Source organism: Sinohyriopsis cumingii, unplaced genomic scaffold (assembly GCF_028554795.1).
Source record: "Sinohyriopsis cumingii isolate HCF-2022 unplaced genomic scaffold, ASM2855479v2 utg000695l, whole genome shotgun sequence".
In the NCBI taxonomy this organism is placed as follows: domain Eukaryota; kingdom Metazoa; phylum Mollusca; class Bivalvia; order Unionida; family Unionidae; genus Sinohyriopsis; species Sinohyriopsis cumingii.
In genome coordinates, this window is record NW_028315924.1 from 5,062,149 (window position 1) to 5,070,623 (window position 8,475).

An 8,475-nucleotide genomic window follows, 5' to 3' on the forward strand; every position below is an offset into this window, starting at 1 on the left:
ATTCCGATTGACGAGTAAACTGACTAATATGATCATTATATTCTTCTCGCTTGATTATATCAGTTATTTTCACGTTGCTGGTGTGTAATCGCCCTTCGGTATTTTGAAAAACAGCAACTTCGCCAGGGTCCACCTCTGACAGCGATAGAAGATTGTTAATATCGCTCTTGGTTGCGAACTTTGATAGATCGACGTCAGTCACTTCTGCCTTTTCCTTTCTGTAGATAAATCTACCGTAAATATCAACCATGATATTTATCTACGGCGTATTCAAATACAATTTTGTGATACGGACCGGATGATTTTGAAATTGCGTCAAGAACATTAATTGACTCTGGACCGCATATTGGTGGATCAGCTAATGTTTGTGTTGGAAGAGTCGAATACCAAATCGGAAGATTTAGTTTTGACACATAGCTGATAAATTCATTTGGCGGTGCTAATCCATATGGGTCAAAGTAAATAACTTCGCGAGGATTAATCGCGTAGGCAACCCAGTGTGTTCCAGGGCCGGTATTTTTATCGAGATTTATTATTCCCGTCTCGGTAAGGTTTGGTTTGTTCGGTAGTTGATCCCGCATAAATACGCCTCTGAAAAATTTTATTTTTTTTTTCTTTGCTTCGCTAAGTAAATCTAAATTTGAATAGGCCGTGCTAATCTTAGGCCTGATCCGTATGGGGGCCGTCTTAGATAAAGGCCTGATCCTTTTTGTTGTTTTTGCAACATTTTCGCGATTAAGGGAGAGAGGACGGGAAGTAACCCTCCCTTTTTTTTACCGTATCGTCCCCCCACCACTTTTTCTCCTAATTTGGAACCTATACCCGAGAGCGCGCCTAATCCTAATGTCTTTCCAATAATCGGAAGGGCCATTTTTATCAGAGGGAGAAAAGGAAGAAATCCGCCTGTTTTGACCATGTCTCTGATGGCGCCTATAGAAAGGCTCACATGAACACCGGAATTTGCTGATTTGGCCTTGGTAAATCGTTCACGTTGACCTCTAGTTAGCGACAGTTTGTTAGGTCCACCGTGAATCTGATCGTTTTTCAGTGTTAATTTCATACCGCATCGCTTTGATATCGCTGTTTGGAGTTTTTTCATCTGACCCGGGGTCAGAGTTACGCTGACGTGTTCGTATGGCATATTAATAATCGCTTAGTCTAAATTTGGAATTTATCACATATTCTCGACAGGAGCATCGATGACTCTCATTTTACCGCTAATGCCTTCCAAGATCATTGTTCTATCGCTGAGGATTACCGCGATGGCTCTTGCTGCTCCGCCTGTGTTAATTCTGGCTTTGAAATGGATATCGACAACGGATTGTTTTACCAAATCAAGATGCTCCAGGGAGAAGTAATAGATAGGATAGCGAGTATTAAAATCCAACTGTGATATTTGCAATCCGGTATCGATATTTTGATCGCGACCCATGAAACTTAACAATCGATGATACGCGCGGGCCGTCGAAAAATTTTCAAAATCGATGGCTATTTCCTCGGATGGCTCTTGCTGGCCGTTTATTCTCAGTGAAACGTTTGTTGCATCGAATCTATCGAATATCATGTGACTGTGATTTTGATCGTATCTATTTGCGTTTTGAAGAGCAACAAAGATGTGCCTAGGTGCCGAAACACCTTGTTGTGACGCAATTCGCCAGGTAAATATTCCGTTGATATTAACATCACAGGAGTCGGTCATCGTTGTCAACCAGGACATGACGGATTTTCCGCCTTGATTCATGAATGATAATAATTTTTCTTCCTCGAGCATCGATGGAACTATCGCTGGCATCCACAAGGTAAATTTGTTTAGGATTACCTTGCCTGCATCACCAGGATCTCGCCAGATGGCTTTGTCACTGCCAGCGGCGTCTCGAACGAAAGTTATCGTGTGTTTTGCTCCGTAAATAACTTTTCTGAAATGCCTGCAAAATCCAAAAATGTGAGATAGCGGAATTGCACAGGAAAATCTTCGCTCATTTCCCCTTAGCATAGCTCTTCTCGTGGCAAATCCAAGGTTGTAATTGTTATTGGGGGTGATCATCACTGAACGAATATCAGCGGGAGCGCCAGCGACGGTTACCGGTCTGCCGATATCATACGGGGAATGCTCAGGGTCATCGGAGTTATCTTTGGCGAACATCATACTAGGACCGGCTGACCTGGTAAAATCATCCGAGTATCTCGCTAGCCCTATAATCGTCGTTGCTATATCAACGTTGTCCGTTATTGATTCGATCTCTCTTCCGTCGATCATGTAAGTGGCGCTCTTGAATAATGCCATGATGCCGTTGTTGACAAACCCAACACCAAAATTTACATCGTAGTTGGTATTATCTTCCTTTACAATTCTCCCAACAACTTCGATATATGCCTCAGATGGAAGAAAATATCTTGTTGTATCGTGGACTTGAATTTCCAAGCGATTATTTGTATTTGGGTCAACTGCGTCATACGAGAAATACTGGAAATCTCGCACGGATGTATCCCTGCCTACAGGCTCGTCCATGTCAAACACTTCATTTGACACTTGTGCGAACATTTATTATTAAGAATATCATCTAAAACGAAGACCGCTACCTGAAATGAAGCTTGTATTTGCTAGATTTGTCTTAGCAATTTCCTTTGCTAGATTTGTGTTAGCGACTTTCTGCGCTAAATTTGTCTTAGCGACTTCCTGCGCTAAATTTGTCTTAGCAACTTCCTGCGCTAGATCGTTTATTTTTTTATTTGCCGCGTCGTTTATGACTTTGCTGATTTCGGGTGGCATTTCTCTGGTGATAGGCAATTTGACGGGTTGTTTTTTGCGCATTAAATTTAATATTTTATTTTTGACAACATTGAAGCCTTTACTAGCCAAATTACTGATACCAGAAATGGCAGTCTCGCCGATCTTTCCTATTGCTTTTAACCCGAGCTGTTTGATCACGGGTCCAATTTTAGGTATTATTCGCGTAACGAGACTTCCAATAATATCGCCGAATCCATTACCGTGGATATATCTGTATACGGGCAATCTAGAGTTTACTACGCGGACCTGTCTGGGTCTGCGCTGATATTTGTGAACAATCATGTTATTTCAATTGTGTTGTTTTAATCGATGAGTTCATCGACAAGTTCCTTGTAAATGTGAGAGTCGATGACACCACCGCGGAATAATCGCTGACAAATATCCGAGGCTTCGTTGATTATTTCACGAGAGTTATTTCCAGCTCGTTTTCCTCCGATTAATATCTCGAGGCGAGATACATCGTTGACAACACTATCAGGGCAAACGGTATATCCGCTTCCTGTCTTTGGTTTTAAAAATGACGATGGCGCGTCCTCGAATTCCTCTTCCTCCTCGCCAAATTCTCTCACAGCCTTTTGAAATTTTTTGAATCCAGGTTTATCAGGATCGATTTTCTCTCTCCATGAGGCAAAATACACAACAGGAACCCATTCCTCGGGGGTATATTTTTCAAGGGCTACGGGACGTAAATATTTGCTTTTTTCGTTGTAACCGTATTTTGCAATTTTGACCAGGTTGCCTTCATTTAATTTTTGAATTCCAGTATTCGTAAAATCTTCCTCGGGTCTTCTTCCAGCGATATTAGAAAATTCCATCGGTCCAGTAATTTGAGTAGATGCATATTTCTCAAAATGAACAAAATTCACATCATCCCCCCTGGCCTGAGATTTACCAAATTTTAATCGGTATATTGCCTTATACCAAGAAATTCGTGAACTATAAAAATTTGATCCCACATCCGTTAAATATTGATGTCGATCATCAAAGCTGCGCCTCGCAAAATATCCGAGCTCATCAAGATTATTAGGATTAATTTTTTCTAATTCCAAATTCATTTTGATAATACCAATTTCCTTAAATTTATCCTTTATATTTGCAACAGGATCGGTTCTTTTTTCCTTCTTTTCTTTTTTTTCTTCCTTTGGTGTTTCTTCTTGTCCTTCTTCTTCTTCTAGTTCTTCTTCTTCTTGCGCTTGTTCTTCTTCCTCCTCTTTTATTCGTTCTCGTTGTGCCCATCTCCTTTGTTGTTCTTCCCTTAATTTCTCCACATACCGCTCCTTCTCATCTTCTTGTTGCGCTTGTTCTTGTTGTTCTTGTTCTCGTTGCGCTCGTGCTTGTGCTTGCTCTTGTTCTCGTTGCGCTTGTGTTTGTGCTTGTGCTTGTTCTTGTTGCGCTCGTGCTTGTGCTTGTTCTTGTTGCGCTCGTGCTTGTGCTTGTGCTTGTTCTTGTTGCGCTCGTGCTTGTGCTTGTGCTCGTGCTTGTGCTTGTGCTTGTGCTCGTGCTTGTGCTCGTGTTTGTGTTTGTACTATTCGCTCCGGCAATAATCGAGTGTGTTGCTCGATGTCTCTCGTCATGGGGATAAGCCCCTTCTTCCTAAGTTCCTTATCTTTCTTTTCATCACCGTATGCTACTTGTTCGATCGCTCCAGTGACTGGACTCAACAACTTTGACGATATCTCAGTAATTCCATATTGCGAGTCTTCGTAATCACGAACTTTTTTCTTAAATAATTGTCTTGCCGGGATGAGTTTCTTTACTGCCGCTAATTCTTCTCGCGCTAATCTGGCAGAATGAGGCTCTCCAACTGTACTAGCTTTCGGACTCATATTATTTTCAACTATATTGTTTTAATGCGAGGTAAAATTAGGATCGGCAGCCAAATCTTCGCAAACTTCATCGACACCAGAATAAATTTCCCCACCCCCCTTTTTTTTCCTTGTCTAGAATCATTGATTTTGCACACAAAAAATTGCAGTCGGGGTTGAATTTACGCAAATTAATTCTCGTAGGAAGGCTTATTTTTGAAATCTGAGGCTTCTACGGGAAATGTTCTCGTAGGAGGCTTTATTTGGTCTGGAACGTCTGGTCTGTACAACTTCCCTGCTGCTGAGGTCACCTTAAATAAAAAAATGGTAGCCATGCTGACATCACATTATAAGCAGACTCGCATTATAATAGGTTTTACCTGTACTAAGAGACACTGATCCATCACTGCCTGTAAGAAAGGAATGTTCTCTGCTATTTCATTTTTGCCATTGTATTTGATGCAGTTTAAAACATTGTAATATCTCTATAAATATAGAAGGTAATCCTGCTCACATTTGTAAAAGATATAAAAATTAGCAAACATTAAAATATTACTTTATAATGTTTCAGAGGTAAAAGCAATAAAGATATCACTGTTCAGATAAATTGATAAAAAAAAGTTTTAAAAAGCGATGGTACAACTAATTTTGATTATTTAAAATATTTAATCTTGAAAAATATTTTAAAGTATGGATGAAGGTACACGTCATAATTACTGTCCTAATATCTCTGGCCAGTATGAGTATGTGAGAAAGCTGCCAGTAGCTTCCCATGAGTCAGTGGTTCTTACTTGTTTTTACCCAGGTTCTTCCTCCACTATTTATAATGGCTGCCATATGTAGCTTATCTTGCACTGAGTAATGGCATTAAACCCAACACAACTGTCCTAATGAATGCCAGTGGAAGATATTTATGCAAAAAGATGAATGCCAAACTCAAGGGAAAAATGGGTGTGCTGGTGGGGGGGTTCAAGGAATCTGTTCTGCCTTGAGCAGAATGCAGATGAGATGATATGTAAATATGCTATGGTGATTTCCACTATGTTGTGCCTAAACAATCTGGCAAAAAGGTCACCATGACACATGAAACTGACAGCATTCCAAAATAATGTCCAGGTTTTTTGCAGAGCCAGATTTAATGTGACTAATATTCACTACCAAAATCAATGCCATGTTTACCTCAGGACTCAGTTGAAAACAAAATTCATCTGTGCTTTGTTAAAAAAAAGGGAAACAGTGATATAGTGTAATAGTTTTCAAAACCTACACATCACAGAGTACAGCATTCCCTGGATAACTCATGCCCTGATGACTCACAAACCCACTTATAATGTGGGGTCAGGCGTGGATCCCATTTATTAAACCAGGAAATACTAAAACATTGATCCCTATTTGTTGAACTTGAAGAAAATCACGATCAAAATTGGTGATGGAAACTTTGATATATCGCTCGTTGTATTGTTGAAAATGTTAGATAGGACATGGAAATTTTAATCAACATTAGGAAATATCAACTTTAAAAAGAAATTTTAAAAAAATTTAGCAATTTCGTTCCCAGCGACATTCTTAGTACACCGTAATTAACAATATTTTAAGGAAATTTCGATCCATGAAAATGTCACTTATTCCTAGTGGAGGCAGTACTTTAATAAATATATACCAATTAAATTACCTTTTTTTAATCAATTGAAATTTGTGTTCTAGTTCTATCTTTTAGTTCCTTTTAAGTGTAATCATCATAAATGCAAAGTATCCTCTTGTAATTAAACGTAAAATGTGTCAATCTACCGTAACAGCTATGTCTGCAAGTGTTTCTGAGATCCTAATTAAGTGCCAACCGTGTTTTGATATCAGACTAGTGGAAGCATTTGTTGTATTGTTGCACTAAATAAAAAGTGGTCCTTATTTTCTATTATCATGTTAATTACATCTTTTGAATCAAATAAAGGAGGTGGAATAAACAAAAAAGTTAAAAGGCATACAAATCATACATGCTTAAGAACCAGGAGTCCTTGTCATGTGTTGGGTAACTCATTTCAGTTCATCAATCAAACACTATTATAAATGTTATTGTGTACATCATCTAATTAAACTACCTTAAATTAACCTACTCAATCATAACTGTGATCAAAGATAGCAAGGCAACCAAGCAAAATGAGTACTTCATAAAATAAAGAGCTTTGTTTCACAGATAGGGACCATTGTGGGGAAAATGAGTTTCAGAGAATTCCTGAATACACACCTAGAGATATACTCAAGGATGATAAGAAGTTTCACTGTTATTTACAATGAAATCATGGTCTCAATATTTTACTAGTTGAACAATTAAAAAATTGAGTTTCGATGTAGACGATGGTCACACAAAATGTTGCATTTTGTTTTATAAAAAGGAATCTTGTTTGGTAGTCTATCAACAGTTAGTTTGTTCCCTGCATTGGAGGCTTATTGTTTAACAAAATACTGCACACACCACTCCGGGAACCAAACTAATCAACAAAACAAAATGCCGTGATGTAATGCATGAATGTTTTCGCATACCTCATTGGTTGTTGAAACCAGTTGGAATTATGCTATTGATCCTTCAGACATTGGACATTTTGAAAATAAATGTAATTGATACAGAATAACAAAAAACTTCATCAGAAAAAGCACTTTATTGACAATTATTCTCTATATGCCATCATAAAATGAGGATTCAGTCATTAAACTGCCCAGACCCCCCCCCCCAAATCCCACTGTTTTCTGGATGTCTAGCAGATTTTCTTAGGTCCCTCGGTAACTCGCACCCTCGCCTATAGTGCGGGCTATGTTTTAGGACCTGTTGTGCACGAGTTATTGAGGGAGAGGTGTACATGGGATTTAATAAAGTGTTAAATTCAATTCAGATTGATGTAATAAGTTGAATCATTAATAATGCAATTTCAGAATCTTTATATGAGCCATGGAAACCAAAGCAGTGAAACTATTTCCTGTTTCCATAAATTTCATATGAAATATTCGCTAAGGAAAGAGTGTTATATGCATGATGAATGAAACAGATTTGATCCAGTAAAACTGCAGACTGGCTATCAAAACAAATAGAAAGTATATTTATATGCCTTGGATACTATATTTTTGCCATGAATTCTATTATACTGTAACATTTGTGACATCACAAAGTACTGAAAGATGTGTAGTATATATGTTATACAAGTATGATGTGTAGTATATGTGTTATACAAGTATGATGTGTAGTGTATGTGTTATACAAGTATGATGTGTACTGTATGTGTTATACAAGTATGATGTGTAGCGTATGTGTTATACAAGTATGATGTGTAGCATATGTGTTATACAAGTATGTGTAGCATATGTGTTATACAAGTATGATGTGTAGCATATGTGTTATATAAGTATGATGTGTAGCGTATGTGTTATACAAGTATGATGTGTAGCGTATGTGTTATACAAGTATGATGTGTAGCATATGTGTTATACAAGTATGATGTGTAGTGTATGTGTTATACAAGTATGATGTGTAGCATATGTGTTATACAAGTATGTGTAGCATATGTGTTATACAAGTATGATGTGTAGCATATGTGTTATACAAGTATGATGTGTAGCGTATGTTATACAAGTATGATGTGTAGCGTATGTGTTATACAAGTATGATGTGTAGCGCATGTGTTATACAAGTATGATGTGTAGCGTATGTGTTATACAAGTATGATGTGTAGCGTATGTGTTATACAAGTATGATGTGTAGCGTATGTGTTATACAAGTATTATGTGTAGCGTATGTGTTATACAAGTATGATGTGTAGTGTATGTGTTATACAAGTATGATGTGTAGTGTATGTGTTATACAAGTATGATCAGCATTTCATATTGTGAGTC

At 38.0% G+C, this 8,475-nt stretch overlaps 1 protein-coding gene across 1 annotated transcript in view; it reads left to right on the top strand.

Annotated features, from left to right (window-relative positions):
• The window catches only part of LOC149773309 (uncharacterized), a 112,983-nt gene extending 105,051 nt beyond the window's left edge, over positions 1 to 7,932 (top strand). The window contains exon 9 of the mRNA XM_089946471.1: positions 4,903 to 7,932. The gene's annotated coding sequence lies outside the window, so the exon portion shown is untranslated. The remainder of the gene's footprint in view (positions 1 to 4,902) is intronic.
• The last annotated feature ends 543 nt before the right edge of the window (positions 7,933 to 8,475 follow it).